Source organism: Corythoichthys intestinalis, chromosome 9, assembly GCF_030265065.1.
Source record: "Corythoichthys intestinalis isolate RoL2023-P3 chromosome 9, ASM3026506v1, whole genome shotgun sequence".
Taxonomy (NCBI): domain Eukaryota; kingdom Metazoa; phylum Chordata; class Actinopteri; order Syngnathiformes; family Syngnathidae; genus Corythoichthys; species Corythoichthys intestinalis.
The window spans coordinates 5,174,434-5,189,718 of NC_080403.1; the positions used below are offsets into that span (position 1 = coordinate 5,174,434).

The 15,285-nt window shown below is 43.9% G+C and overlaps 1 long non-coding RNA gene across 1 annotated transcript; it reads left to right on the forward strand.

Annotated features, from left to right (window-relative positions):
• The first annotated feature begins 502 nt into the window (after positions 1–502).
• Positions 503–10,085, forward strand: LOC130921282 (uncharacterized). Its single transcript, XR_009064324.1, has 3 exons — positions 503–2,559; positions 2,667–2,779; positions 9,482–10,085. It is a non-coding gene; the product is annotated as an uncharacterized LOC130921282 (long non-coding RNA).
• Positions 10,086–15,285: the final 5,200 nt, after the last annotated feature.

The window sequence follows — 15,285 nt, forward strand, 5'->3', positions numbered from 1 at the left end:
GTCTTGATGTACACAGGCTCCTGTCTATAAGCCTTTAGTAGCTTCTTAAGGAGACCTGACTCACATAATCTTGGCTCAGCACTATGATATGATGTACACTTTGTAAATATGAATGTGTGTGTGAATAAATTGAATTGAATTGAACTGAGTTTAATTGATTTTTTCCCCAATTGGTAAATAAATGGTATGGTCATGACAAATAACAATCTTGTGCTGAATGAAATATTAAAAATACATTTATTCAGTACGACATTGCAAAATTACTCCATAATGGTCAAAACTGTCGACTTCTAGCACCTCCGTAAAGCTATTTTTTGCGACCGGAGTTAGTCCAGCTTTTGTCATTTCCCTGCCCCGGCACACAAACCAGGAGGCGTGATAGCTAGCCGATATGCTAACCCGAACCGAGCGGTGTTTCAAAGTCTTATTCTCGCCTTTCGAAGCAATAAAATCACACAAAACTACCCCTGATCATGTTACATGACGGCGGGGTTGTCGATTGTCTCCGCAGATTGGTAACCCTGAACTGGTGGAGAGCAATTTACAGCTTGTCGTTCCCCCGTTGCGGGCAGGAGAGCTCGTTTGCCGCGGAAGCAGCTGGAGAATGACTGCCGGAAAACCGGCCGACGTCGGAGGAGCGCCTAGCTGCCTGAGCCCAACACGAGGATAGTGGTCAATTACCGGGCACACGGAGAGGGTAATAAGCCGAGTACAGCGCTCTCCCGGCCGGCACGCGAAGAGGACCGAGGGGGGTGTGCGACAAGCCGCCAGTCGTCGGCCGAGTGGCATTCTCGGTGGACAAGGACTATTGTCAGCCACAAAATGCAAACCACCACCGTATTAAAATGTGTGCCATGATCCCAGTATTTGACATAATAAACAACACAATTTTTAATCAGTTCTTCATAATTCCAGTGGTCCCACAGTTGTCGGACTTGTTTTGGCCAATCACAGGGTGAATGGGACCTTTTTACCCAAAAAGGCTCACACGCCTATCCCTGGTGCAGCAACAAAACCTTGCAGCATATTTGGCTGGCGTGATGCGAAAAATAAACAATTTTATCAGCAAAATCAGCTGAATCCACAGTCCATCTGCATGCAATAAAGCAATGCTGTATTGTGAGATGCTGACCCGGGTGACATCAAATTCGCATTCGTCCTTAACCCGAGACTGGAGCCGGAAGTCACTCATTTTCATGGCGCGGGATTCAAAAATTGAATAAATAAAACGATCGCTTCCACACACATCCAAGTGGTCCATTTCATTCAGGAGCATATAATACCATGTGAAATATGAAAAAAACGTGCTTTTTGCTGTCATAGGCTGTTTAAAAAGGGAATCGGCCGCTAGTCAGATACAAAAGTATGCCTCCCTCATTGAGCTTTCAAGGGACGCGTTTTGTCCCTTATTAGCATCAAACTAAAAAATTGTGTCGTATTTGTAGAACGAACGAACACTGGTATTGTCAGGTCAGGTCATTTGTGGGGACACGCGTCAGGGAGGCGGTTCACTGCGTTCACCTTCGCACTCCACTGACCTACTAGTGTAGGTCTGGGCATCGCCATCGCAATGTGCGAATTTGCAATCGTTCCATTGCAGGACGTGAGATTGTTTTGGTTTTTTTTTATGTAAACTTTCGTTATTATTCATAAAAACAGCAAATGTGCAGAGACATGGCTTCTTGGATCCCTTTTATATACACCAATCATCACCACTCACAGATAACCCCCCTTAGCCTGGATTAAATTGTATTATATGAATACTAGGGATGTCCCGATCGCATATTTTTTAATATGCCGATACAGTCTCGAGTCTTGATCCGATACTGAAAAAAAAGTTTTTTTTGCTGTGACGCTCATGCTGCAGAGAACAGCCACTCATTTACACAATGAATGAGTTGCCACAGCACATTTCAGACTGTGTACCAACCTTAATGATGATTAACACATCTGGGCCTTTAATTGTAGCATTACCGAGATGTCTCTGGCCAGATCAAAGCTTCAAACCTGTCAATCATCGTTAACCTTAAGTCACAAACGCCAGCTGCACGGGTGACCAATAAAACCATGAGCCCAATTTCTGATCATGTGATTGAATCGGGACGTCTCTAATAAATAACCCTAACCCCAATGTGGTCATGGTGAGTCAACCAAAGTCTTCCCAAACAGAGCTATTCAAGTCTGGTGAAAATTCTTCTTGTTTTAATATCGCAATATATCACAACCCCCCCAAAAAATTGCAATGTCAGTGTTTTCCAATATTGTTCAGCCATACCCGCTACCTTAACATTCACAAGATTCTCTTTCAGCTGCTCTAGCCAACGTTTGCGCTGACGCTTCCTCGGGCGTTTCCATCCCTTGGGTTCCCCGGCCGACAGTATTCTGTTGGCGGGGTTCAATGACGGAAAGCACACAACGTGGTCGAATGGGCGCAGCTGTCAGAGTCGGATCTGGCAAACGACACAACTCTCGCCCACCATCTCCTGCAACGTCTTGTTTGACACGCGGTCTCGTCATCTGATGCCCAAGATTTTGCGGAGAGAGTTGCACACAAACCTGGTAAGTCGCCTCCTCAGTCCCACAGTCAGTGTCCAAGCTCCACAAGAGTAAAGAAGGACTTGCATGACTAGGGAGCTGAAGATGCAAACCTTAGTCTTTCTGCTCAGATACCGGGAACGCCATACTGTCTTGACCAGAGAGCTCATGGCTCCATAGGCGAGGCCACGTCGACGATCGACCTCTGCTTCGCATGACGTGGAGCCATGAACCAGACTGCGAGGTAAGTAAACCTCTTGACGACATCGACCCTCTCACCAGTCATTTGGCAGGACTTTACAGCAGCGTCCAAAGCATCACCGAAGGCCAACTTATATCACAACCGGTTTTGTGACAAGGGTCATTTTAATGTTGTCACTAAAACAGTAACGTTTCAACATTTTATTGTAGCACAATGGTTGTAGAAAAAATTCTGAGCCTAACAATGTAAGCGCAATGAAACGTGGCATGCATTTATTTCACCTCTTTTGATAACTAACTGCATCAGAAGGTTTCAACTGCAGGGTTTTTCGCTGCTGTGGCAGTACTTTGAAGTTTAAGGTTGTGAACATTTCTGAAAATGGACAGAGTGGAGTACCGTATGGTGTCGTTATCAAGTGTCTGACCTTAAAAGGTTTTTCACAAACTTATGCTGAGAATAATGCTCCATCTTTTGCTACACTGATATGGTGGGCAGCTGAATTCAAAAGGCATAGAGATAGCAATGAAGAGGTCTGAGGTCTCGACAGAGGTGGGAACTAGTGACACATTACTTTTACAGTTAGATTAACTTGAGTAACCTTTTGAGAAAAATTTACTTCTAAGAGTAGTTTTACTTTACCACGCAATACTTTTTACTTTTACTTGGGTAGATTTGTGTAGAAGAAACAACCCCAATAGCAGGTGAAGTGCGCCAGATCCGGCGTCAGCTCGCCAGATCCGCACAGCAATCATGCCTGCTGAACATCTGTGTGCCAGATGCGGTGGTATTATTAATCTGACAGTCCAAACCCGATAGCAGGTGACTGTGAGCCGGATCCGGCGTCAGCTTGCCAGGTTCACATAGCAATCACGTCTGCTGAACACCTCAGTGCGCCAGAAGCGGCCGGGATTGCCAATCTGAAACTCCAAATGATAGGTTACGCACTGGTCCGGAGCAGTCCAGGGCTGACCATGCAGACTGGACGCATGAAAACCTGAAATTTAAAGTTCGACGTGTCACATCACAAAAGCGCGCAAAGGCAGGCACCCACTGCAACACGGCGGAGCGATGGAGTAGGCCCGACCCTACGCCGTCATTGAGCATTTGAAGTTGTGTGTCAAGGGAACGCGGTGCCCTGTAATTCACCGCCATGCCACTAGAGGGGTGTGGCTTTGTCTTTGTACGATTTTGGGGGAGTCTTGTCGAAGTCCTTTAGTTTTCCTCCGTTCTTTGACAGCAGTCAACAATGGCAGCAAAGATGGAACGTGTGTATATGCAGCTGCAGCTATATTAAACAAACAAATGTTGTTCATACAAATTTTGAAGTGTAGGCGACACAGAAGACGTGAGTCAATGTTTGAAAACGGTAGTGGTGTTGTGTTGAACTGGAAGTGTTCTGAGCGGACCGAACACAGTCCTTTGATGTTCACGTCACGCGCGTTGACCTGATGTGTAGTCAGAATTTTTTGGAGGTGCACGTCAAGCTACAGCGTAGGGTGGTAATCGGGTCAGCGTTAAAGGTGTAGAGCAGGGGTCATGAATTAAAAATCCTCTGGGTCCGAAATTTAAAAATTACAACAATCTCGGATCAGGAAATATTTTTAATGCTTCTTTTTTTCCAAAAAATACAAACGTATCTTTACGTGGCCATGCTGATAATTGCAACATTCAAAAATGTAAATAAAATATAAAAAATAAATTTATAGTAAGTAATAAATAATATTTCATAATAATTAATTAGTAATAAATAATAAAGCGATCATATTGAGCCCTTACCGGGCTTCAACTGCGACCGTGTGCTTTGGTCAGATGAGACCAAGATTGAGCATTTTGGAACCAAACACTCTAAGTGGGTATGGCGTGCCACGAAATATGTGCATGCTGAAAAGCACCTCATACCCACTGTGAAGTATGGGGGTGGATCAGTGATGCTGTGGGGCTGTTTCGCTTCCAAAGGCCCTGGGAACCTTGTTAGGGTGCATGGCATTATGAATGCTTTGAAATACCAGGACATTTTAAATCAAAATCTGTTGCCCTTTGCCCGAAAGCTGAAGATGGGTCGTGACTGGGTCTTTCAGCAAGACAATGACCCTAAACATATGGCCAAATCTACACAGAAATGGTTCACCAGACACAAAATCAAGCTCCTCCCATTGCCATCTCAGTCCCCAGACCTTGTTTTGTTGGCAAAAGGGGGTTGTACAAAGTATTAACACCGGGGGTGCTAATAATTGTGACACACATTATTTGATGTCAAATAATTATTTCTTTATGTGGGATTTTTTCCCCACTGAATAAATGCACTTGTATTTAAGGTTGGATTCTTCTCTTTTCTTCCATTAAGGTCCCATATTATTTGAATTAAAAAAAAAACATATTAGAAACTAAAAAAAACACTTCTTAACCAGGAGTGGCAATAATTATGGAGGGCACTGTATTTTGCTATCTGGGTACCCAGATAGCAACCACTTTTGGGCCAGAACTGGTCCAAATTAGCAGACACTACATTAACGTATGGCCCAGATGTGGCACACGTATTACCCAATTTGGGGCAGATTTGTATCAAAACAATTTTCAGTATTAAATTTGGGGTCCATTTTATTCAATATATCATGCTGTACTGTGTTTATATTGCATATTTAAGTTTTCTATGTTAAAAGCAATAACAACACATTCTTTTTCACACCATTTACAAATGCTAACAAGTTAATGCACCATAACAATACATTGTTTTTTCCCCAAAATATTTTAATTGGAACAAGCAACTTCACATTAACGATGACCTATTTTTACAGGTCAGGGGCAAACTGGCAGTGGTAAAAAGAGTTCATTGTCGATGAGAAGGAGTGGCAGATAGTGTCCGAAGAATGCGGTGGACAGTTTGGTAATAGAGCAGGTGAACAAGTAGATGGGCAGCCGTTCTGGCAGGCAAGCAGTACAGGATCTACGGGGAAAAAAACAAGTAAGCTCAGTATCAGGATTACAAAGTTCTTTGTTAGCTGAAAGTCACGTCGGTCAGTTGTTGATCTGGCGATGATGTGAGGCCAAGGACCAGTTTAAGTAAACTGCTGACGATAATCAGTGGCACCTGGTCCCAGGCTCCCATATCTGTGCAATCAAGGCAGTGACACAAATACAGAATGGGTTAAATTTGAATAATAGTATTCAAAGATTGAAACATTTACATCAACATAGAGTAAATGCCTTCTCCCTCCATATGGTTTTACGCAACAAATTTTGAATTACTTCACTTGCAGACATGGCAGATTGCCTGAATACACCGGCCATTTTATTAACGCTCGGTTGAATAACTTTTTTAACAGTCAAGCAGTGACTTCAAAACGGGATTATGACTTTGAATAAAGCACTTACCATACAAATTTACCATCCGCTGATGTGTCGTGACTCCTACGTGCTCTTCTGTTTAGTTGCCTTTCCGGTGCGTGCTGGCAGTAATGGCACACGTCGGCCGTTAAATTTCAGATTTTGAGCGCGTACGGTCTGCACAGTCCACCCCAGAACAGTGCGTAACCTATCATTTGGATTGTCGTAGTGCTGATCAAGGCCGCACATGGCATACTGACGTTAAGTGGGCGTGATTGCTATGCGGATCTGGCGAGCTGAGGTCGGATCTGGCGCGCAGTCGCCTGCTATTGGGGAAGGCTCAAAACCTCTCAAACAACCCTTGTACCTTTAGGAATAAAAGAGTTCTAAAAACATATTTATGTACACTTGATTTTCATCTACTTATTTATGTACACTTACAACACCACACCCACATACATATCATATGCGAGAATGAATATCCAGTATGTATAACCCCTAGCAAAAAGTATGGAATCACCAGTCTCGGACGAGCACTCACTCAGACATTTTATCATCTAGAAAAAACTCAGATAAAAAGCTTGAAAAAATAATGAATTAATTCAAAAGTGCAACTCTTTAGCATTCAGAAACACTAAAAGAATAAAAATGGACTTGATGAGTATTCTTCATCAATTTGGTGCCAACTCTCTATGATTGCTGTTGCCAGATCATCCTTGCAGGTCGGAGCCTAGCTGTGAACCATTATTCTCTATTTCCACCACAGGTTTTCAAAAGGGTTGAGATCCGGGCTATTTGCAGGCCATGACATTGACTGGATGAGTCTTTCTCCAAGGTGTGCTTTACCAGTTTTAGCTCTGTGGCATGATGCATTGTCATCTTGGAAAATGACAAACATATTTTCAATTGAAGGGATAAGAAAGCTGTCTAAAATTTCAATGTAAACTTGTGCATTTATTGAAGATTCAACCACAGCCATTTCCCCAGTGCCTTTGCCTGACATGCAGCCCGATATCATCAAGGACTGAGGGAATTTTAATGTTTTCTGCAGGCAGTCATTTTTGTAAATCTCACTGGAACAGCACCAAACAAAAGTCCCAGCATCATCTCCTTGTCAAGAGTCAAGAATCTGCATTGGACAAGGTGAAGATGCTGGAACTTTTTTTGGTGCTGTTCCAGTGAGATTTTGAGTGTTTTGATTGTTATTTCTTTGTTTGTTTCTAATGATTCCATATTTTTTTTCCTCAGAATGGAGTGATTCCATATATATTTCCCTGCACTTGCTCTATAAAAGTAACATTTACTGACCACCACAATGTTTTTATTCATTTCTTTTAGTGTTTCTGAATGCCAAAGAGCACTTTTGAACTAATTCATTATTTTTTTAAGCTTTTTATCTGAGTTTGTTCAACATGATAAAATGTCTGAGTGAGTGCTCGTCCGAGGATGGTGATTCCATACTTTTTGCTAGGGGTTGTACAAGTAAAAAACAAAAAAGATGCTAAATACTCCTTCAACTACACGTGAAATACGGATGAAAGACCAACAGTGAGTATGAAATCAAATCGGCTACCAAGGTTGAAAAGACCAGATATATCTAGAAGTGATACGGTGTTAATTATCATCTAAAGGGCAAATTGCAACGATCACATTTTTTCCCTGTTTTTCTTTTCTTCTGGTACGTCTATTTAAAGACTGGCGCTTGCTTATTAGTTTCAATCCTGATGATAAATTGAGACATAGTATCTATTCCAGTGGGTGGCACTTATTCTCACCAGGGAAATCAATTCCAGAGTGCGGCTGTCGGGCAAATGGGCAAAGTGCTCAGTCTTCAGCAATTTAAAAGGGAAATAAAAAGTTTTACATATCCGCCTCATGTGTTATGAGTGTGTGTGTGTGCTTGTTGAAGACGATATGAGCACGTGCTTCCAACATGAACCCTGTCTCGACGGGAATATGGTCTCTTAACTGAATTCGTTACTTGAGATCAAACCAGAAAGAGAAGAGAGACAAACTCCAGACGATGGAGAAATAAGCGCTGTTGAAAATCACATGCACACTCACAGACACATTAATAGAAGCGCCGTGGAGCTGACTGAAGAAAAATCATTGAAATACATTTCCTGGTTTAAAAAGAAATGGACTTTTTCAGTGTAAAAGTAGACAAAATGGAATTAAATCACCAAGTAAATGTTTTATCTGCATATTTGCCAAAGTATGAGCGAGCCGTTCTAAATTTTCCGACTCGTGAAATAACAAATTGAGTTAGTGTTGCCACAGCACCTCTGAGTTTTCTGCCCATGACTCAGCTAGGCTGAGTGAAGATCAGTCAATTTCAAGCGATAGCTGCACTAAGTGGAAGCACTATCGCGTAATCAGCAAATAGAAAGCATTGCTTCAGCTTTAGCACACAGTAATTTGATAACCAGTAGGTACAGGGTAACACTTACGTCGAAAGAAGTACAAGTCTGTACAAATAATTAAGGTTTGATGATGGATTGAAAAATGAATTGCATTTGCGGTAATAATGCAACTTATTGATCACAAAGGCTGAAATTTGATTGGTCATATGGAGAGCGGGAGGAGTGCGGTTGCGTGATTGCACATGGTTCGGGATCAGCTGCATTTTAATTGGTCACTTCCATGGAGGGAGGAAGAGAGCAGAGCAGAAAAGAGCATGATCCTGTGTAAGCAGAGCGAGACTGTGTGTGTGTGTTGGATTGAAGTTGTTTATTCCAAAAATGATAACCTTGTATCATGCCTCATCTAGTCTGATTTGTGAAATGTCACTGTTCTAATTTATTGGGACTTTTAATGTAACCAATGTGTCTAATTGTTAATTCATGTAAAATTTTAAAGGCATACAGCAGCCGGCCCGCCCCCACATTTGGTCCGGCCCCCTGAACATTTTTTTTTTTAACTTGTGTTATTTATTTCCTGGCTTTTTCTGTGAAGAACCCAGAGAGGGTTATTTGGTTGTTATTTATTTAATTAATAGTGTTATTATTATATCATATTATATGATTATTATTATTTTTCTTTTATTTACTTTTGTTCCGTGAACAATCCAGAAAGGGTTATTTGATTGTGGCTTTCTGAAAAACGATGAATTGTTACATTTAGGCACTCCTGCAATCGTCACACTTTTTCTGTTACAAACTGACCCCGGACCCTCATCAGAGAAGGGAAAAGTTATGTGGCCCTCACAGGAAAAAGTTTGGGGACCCCTGGCATACAGTATATTGTGATATACAGGGGTTGGACAAAATAATGGAAACACCTTAAAGAGCAACTGAAGAGCTTTTCAGATTTCGGTGTAATTTCACGAATATAAACTTTCGACGAGTTCCTCAAAACAACCATGTCATTTTAAACGTGTAACTTCGAGGATAAATAGCGGTTTTGTTTTTGTTTTTTTAGGTTTTGTGCACTCCGTTAATGGTCCCTTCCCAAACTCAGAAGTGTGACGTAAATTCCCCAAAGCAACAGAAGTCTATCCACAGCGAGCATAGCAGCAACAACGACATCAGTGATATTTCCACCACAGTAACCATTCAGGATCGCTCTTTGTGACGCTAATGATGGCAAAGGCTCCCAGGAAAGATGATCAACAATTAATCCCTACATGCTGGAACCTGAGGGCGTCAGATGACGACGATTTATTCGGCACAGCAGACGTTCGGGATGACGCAGGTTAAGGGCTCGACACTCATCACGAAGGAGTGGTAGCTATCTAGCATCGTGATTTCTCTCTGAACCTTTTTTTTTTTCTCATAAACCTGTCCTGTTCAGCTGTTTGACATGGAGAAAGAAAGTCTAAGTGTCCGGTTGGTCCGAACAGTTTTAATGTTTCACATTGGAGGATGACATACACTCATTGTGATCATTCAACATACCTCGTTTATAAAGACAAAGGAGCGAACAGGAAGGGGTTATGGGGGACAGAAGAAAAGAAAAGTAACACAAGAAGAGAAAGAAAAGAAATACAAACAACAACAAGAAATACAGTGAGCGAACTATGAATATGTTGGCGCTATCGTCAGCTAGATGTATTTCCGGTTGACACCATGTGGGGGGGCCTGTTGACCAGGGAAAGAAAGGGGTGGTGGGTCTATAAGATAAGTGATTAGGAGGGGTGGAGTGCACACAAATCAGCTCTGTCATCTAGAAACCAGTAATTGTGTGAATCCCTTTTAAGTGTAAGCCCGTTTGCAACCGACCCTATGCTGCCCCATCGCCAATCCCGGCACCAAGGCCTCCCACCTGAGCGCGACCCATCACATCCAGCCGTGTGTGAGCCCCACCAAACATGTGAAAGCCGCGGAGACGCCGTGCAGGCGCCACCCCAGGGCCATGGCCCCCACACAATCAGCCTGGGGGATTGGGAGTGATTGGGGGGGGCAGCGCAGCAAATCCCTCCTGCGGCCCAGTAAAGGGGCTATCGTCACCCACAGGGATCCAGGGTGGCCACCCACGCCCCCATCAACCGGCCTTCAGGGATGATTCAGATTTAGATTCAGAATATTTATTGTCATTGTTACAAAAAGCACAACGAAACTTTGTTTGGAGCATCCATACAGCTCATGCAGCTAAGTTGGTAAAGTGCAAAACCCATAAAATAAATACCCTTCAGTACCCAGTGTAAACATTGACACAGTTTTGGACATACTGGACTGTCTCAGGAAATTAGAATACACAATATTCTAATTTTTTGAGACAGTCCTGTGTATATATACAGGACTGTCTCAGGAAATTAGAATACACAATATTCTAATTAGAATTAGAATACACAATATTCTAATTAGAATATTGTGTATTCTAATTTCCTGAGACAGTCCTGTATATATACACAGGACTGTCTCAAAAAATTAGAATATTGTGTATTCTAATTTCCTGAGACAGTCCAGTATGTACAACAAAGATTCCATAGCAGCATGAGGTCATGTCGGTGCTAAAGTGCAGAGCAAAAATATACCAGTTAAAAACAGTCATAAATCAGTGCAAAACCCAGATAAGTTAATCAAGTATAAACAAGTATAACCTTCTGGTCGTCAACCACTGGGTAAGGGTCAGAGAGGAGGAAATAGTGGATAGTGACATACTGACACAATGCAAACCAGCTCAGAGTTATTGTTGTTGGTGGATGTGGATTACTGTCCGTAAGAGGGGGGCAGAGAGGGGAGAGGGGCAGAGTTCAGTAACCTCACAGCCTGTGGGTACAGACTGTTGGCCAGTCGTGATGTTCTGGCCTGTATGGACCTGTACCTTCTCCCTGAGGGCAGCAGGTAGAAAAGGTTGTGAGCAGGATGGTGCTGGTCCCGCAGGATGTTGTGCACTCTTCTTAAACAACGAGTGGAGTAGATGGTGCTGATCTCAGGGAGAGTCATTCCTATGATTCTCCCGGCAGCTTTCACCACGCGCTGGAGCGCCTGCTGGTCAGCCTTAGTGCAGCTGGAAAACCACACTAAAAATCCGTAAGTCAGAACACTGCTGATGGCACAGTTGTAAAAGTTCACCATCAGTGGTCTGGGGATGTGAGTGCTCCTCAGCTTCCTCAGGTAATAAAGGCGTTGTTGTGCCTTGCCCACCGCTGTGGAGATGTGGTCCCCCAGGACAGGTCCTCAGTCACCGTTACCCCCAGGAATTTGAAGCTTCTCACCTTCTCCACCACATCGTTGCCGATAGTAAGAGGCTGATGGCTGATGTGACTCCCCTTACGGAAATCCACCACGATCTCTTTGGTTTTCTTTGTGTTTAGAGCCAAGTTGTTTTTGTGACACCATGACTCCAGATGTTGCACCTCTCTTCTGTAGTCTGTTTCATCGTCGTTGGAGATGAGTCCGAGCACTGTGGTGTCGTCGGCAAACTTGACGATGAGGTTGGATGCAGAGGAGGCGGAGCAGTCATGAGTGTACAGCGTGTAAAGCAGAGGGCTCAGAACACACCCTTGAGGGGCCCCCGGTGTTGATGGTGAGAGTGGAGGAGGTGTTTTTGCCCACTGTTACACTTTGTGTGCGATTAGTTAAAAAGTCAAGTCCAATTGCACAGTGCAGTGTTGAGGCCTAGTTGGTGGAGTTTGGACCGGAGTTTGAACGGCCGGATGGTGTTAAAAGCAGAACTGTAGTCCACAAAGAGGAGCCGGGCATAGGTGTTTTTATGCTCCAGGTGCACTAGAAGTGTGTGCAGCACTGTGGTGATGGCGTCCTCAGTTGAACGGTTCCCTCTGTATGCAAATTGGTGTGGGTCCAGTGAAGGCAGTATTGCAGCTTTGATGTGCTTGATGACCAGTCTCTCCAGACATTTGGCGGGGATGGGGGTGAGAGCCACAGGTCTATAGTCATTGAGACGTGATGTTGGACTGTTTGGGAGAGGGACGATTGTGGCTGCTTTAAAGCAGGCATGGACCAGAGAGCAGGACAGTTAGGTGTTGAAAATGTAGGACGTCTGTCAGCTCCGCGGCACAGTCCTTTAGCACCCGGCCCAGTACTCCATCTGGACCGGCTGCCTTCCTGGTGTTAATATGGCGGAGGACACATCTCACCTCATGCGCGCTCAGGACAGGAGCGGGGTCGGACGAGGGGAGGGGGGGCAGGACGGAGTCAAAACGGGCATAAAAAAGGTTTAGGTCCTCAGCGAGAGTGGGACTGTCGGCTGAGGGTCGTAGTGGTTTCCAATTGTAGTCCGTGATGACCCTGATGCCCTGCCAGATCTGACTCGGGTTTGTGGTGTTTTCAAACCTGGCCTCAATACGCCTCCGGTGGTGGTGCTTGGCAGTATTGATGCCCCTCCTGAGATTAGCCCGAGCAGCCCTGTATGCCTCCTGGTCACCAGTGTAGAATGCGATGTCCCTTTCCCGTAAAAGTTGTTTTACCTCATGTTTCATCCATGGTGGTGTATTAGGAAACACACGGAACTCTTTCCAGCCTGTGGCATTGTCCACACAGAAGCAGATGTAATCCAAAACAGTGGAGGTGTAATTGTCCAGTGTGGTGCGATTATCTGTGTCGTGCTCTTTAAATACATCCCAGTCAGTGTGGTGGAAACAGTCCTGGAGCATATGAACAGCATCCTCCGGCCAGGTTCTCACTGTTTTTACTGTAATCCCAGCGCTCTTGATCTTTGGTGTATACAGTGGATGTAGCAGAAGAGAAAGGTGGTCCGACAGACCCAGATGAGGATAGACCTGGGCTCTGTATGCATCCGCTATGTTCGTGTACATCTGGTCCAAAGTTCTATCTCCTCTGGTGGCACACTTCACATTTCGGTGGAATTGGTGAAGCACTGATTTTAAATCCGTGTAATGGGAAGAGGGGACGCACATCCACACCCGTCCACCCACCCGGCCCACAGCCGCAGCCCCCCAACCGGCACGCCATGCCACGCCATGGGACCGCCAACGGCCCACCAAGCCCAGGGCAGGGCACGCCCCCTCGCCAACGCAGGCGACACCCAGCCGACACACCAAAACCTTTCTATCCCCAGTCATTGTGTGGTATAATTATCAGTAATTGCAAGAAAAGACGAGTAGTTATGTAGATCTAGTAATAATTATATCAAATTGACATGAATAGACAACCTGTCAGCTGTCTTATGACAGGCAAACAACAAGAACAAAAACAGGTCGTGATCAAGTAATAAACGTATCAAATTGCCAGTTAGGGTGTACTTGCGTTGTATCCTCCTCGACTAGTCTGAGTTTGTTAGGGCTCCGATTGCAAGCTGGAGGCCAGACAGGTGAATGATGACAGCTGCGACATATCAGCAGGCTTCATAAGCTCGTCGTGCTTGTTGTTGCTGCTTGTCGCCAGACCAACACTTTTGGTATACCCGTCAGTCACGTCCAGCATTCAGGTATTTCTCATATTGTATCACACACGGCTAATTTGACTTCTTGTTCCATCCCAGAATTATCCATGCCTGATCCCAAGTTGTACCATCGCCGGCTTGACCGCCCATCAACTTTTGACAGCTACAACCTGGCGTGCACGTGTGCTGCTCCAAGCCTCATGTGAAATTAAACAAACTTTGCATACTAGCACAGTTATTCTCTTTGTCTGCTTAGCGGTCCACTTCCCAGCGCACCCTAACATCGTCGCTTAAATGTTGTAAAGAAACACGCGATCGAGGACCCGGGGAGTTCTTCCGCTTGACTCTCACAAAAGATGTCCAAATCCTTGTAGAAGTTTTTTTTTGGGGCCACTCAGTCTCTCGTGCCTTCGTGTGAGCAATACATTCGCTACACATTGAGATGGCATGACAAATCTCGCGAGTAAAACCCATAGCGTGGGATAGCGTGGTATTCGTATGGAAAGCTGGCGAGGTCTTGGGGAAATTATGTCATCAGGTAGCAACTGGCAGCGAGGTGTGTCCCTCGTTGCTAAGGTGTTGCTATGGCAGTAATTCAAAAACTACGCGGTGAATTTAAAAAAAAATGTTGGTAATGTGAGTTTTGAGACCCCGAATGAAGCATTCAGGCCAATTTTACAGAGTAAAATGCTCATCCAAAAAAGCTCTTCAGCTGCCCTTTTAAAAAAAAATCAACAAAAACTTATTTAATACAGTGTAGATCCTCCTCTTGCAGCAATTACAGCCTCAATTCTTTGAGGTATTGATTCAAACAACTTGTGAATTGTTTCCAAAGGAATTATAAGCAATTCTTCAGTTGGAATAACCTCTAACTCTTTTAGAGACGATGGCGGTGGAAATCGACGTCTTAATTGAATCTCTAAAACTGACCATAAATGCTCAATAATGTTGAGGTCTGGGGATTGTGCCGACCACACGAGATGCTCAACTTCATTAGAATGTTCCTCATGCAATTTCTTTAAGAATTATCTTCAATGATTATGATGCCAAAATGTAAGGTGTTTCCTTTATTTTGTCTTACCCCTCTGGTGTTGGTGATTAACGCGAACACAGTGACTATAACGATGACAACTCACATAATTTCCTCAGGTGTGTCGTCTTAATGTGGGTTGCCCCCTGCACACAGTTGGCACCCAGCCTGTCATGTCCTGTCCTCCCTCTTATTTTCCTATCAGTTAGTAGGTGTATTCACTACCCACAGGTGTCTATGTGGTAAATGAAGTTGTAATGATCTTGTAATTCTACTTAAAAGCAATGTTTGTTTTGGGCAGCCCATTTGATTTTCGTCTTAGTCTTTTGGACCATAATAATTATTAGTCTTTGTCATATCTTAGTCATCTCAAAATGGGTTTGTCTTC